The sequence below is a fragment of the Poecilia reticulata genome, linkage group LG12 (assembly GCF_000633615.1).
Source record: "Poecilia reticulata strain Guanapo linkage group LG12, Guppy_female_1.0+MT, whole genome shotgun sequence".
In the NCBI taxonomy this organism is placed as follows: domain Eukaryota; kingdom Metazoa; phylum Chordata; class Actinopteri; order Cyprinodontiformes; family Poeciliidae; genus Poecilia; species Poecilia reticulata.
The window spans coordinates 21,561,786-21,562,737 of record NC_024342.1 but is presented as its reverse complement, the minus strand read 5'-3'; positions in this window follow the sequence as shown (position 1 = coordinate 21,562,737).

Genomic DNA, 952 nt, shown 5'->3' with positions numbered 1-952 from the left:
TTTGTTAGCCTGTGGCTAAGCTCCGCCCTAAAGAGGGCGTTCCCTAGTGTGTCCTTCCCTCTTCCTGAGTTAAAACGTTAGTATTGTTGTTTCTAAATCAACTTGTTTTCATTATTTTAGCTCTGAAAGCTCTGCATCATTTTCATTATTTTAAAGATTTATAATTTTATGAAAATATTATATTTTTGTTGGAATTTCAGAGACATGTTGTTAGTAGTTCATAGGATAAAAGAACAATGTTCATTTTATTCAAACATATGCCTTTAAAACAGTAAAATCAGAAAACTGATTATTTTAATGGTCTCTTATTTTTTCCAGAGGTGAATTTGGATCATTTAAAAAGCTCTTCATCTGACAGACCCTCCTGGTACAAATAGAGAACAACTCATTAACATGACCTTTGGCCTTCTGTCTTTAATCAGCTGAAATTAAACATCTATTAATTTCAATCTGATATTGTGTTTCTCAGAAACACAATATCAGATTGGCACCACTCCCATTGGGTTTTGGATGAGCTGTTCAAGATCTCATGTCTGTCACCTATTTGGGGAAATAAWAGATTCAAACCAGGAAGAGCAGACAGAGGGTTTAGAATATGGATGAATAAAGGCTTAAAAAATAGGAACCTTTATAGTGAAGGAGTTTTGATGTCCTTTGAACAACTGGTAAATAAGTACAGTCTGCCAAAAAAACATTTTTTAAGTATTGACAGATGAGAAGCTGTTTCTGCCTCACTGAAATCTACGACTGAACCTCCACTCTCTACCATAGAGAATAGAGCCATTCACCATAATCAGAGTACGGATCTACTTTCCACATTCTATAATATTTTACATTTAGCTTTAAAAGAAAATAGTCTCTCATATTTACATGCCTGAAAAACTGATCTGCAAACCGAAATCCCTGAGGATGAATGGAATAACTCATGTCTATTGGCACAAATCAAACTATT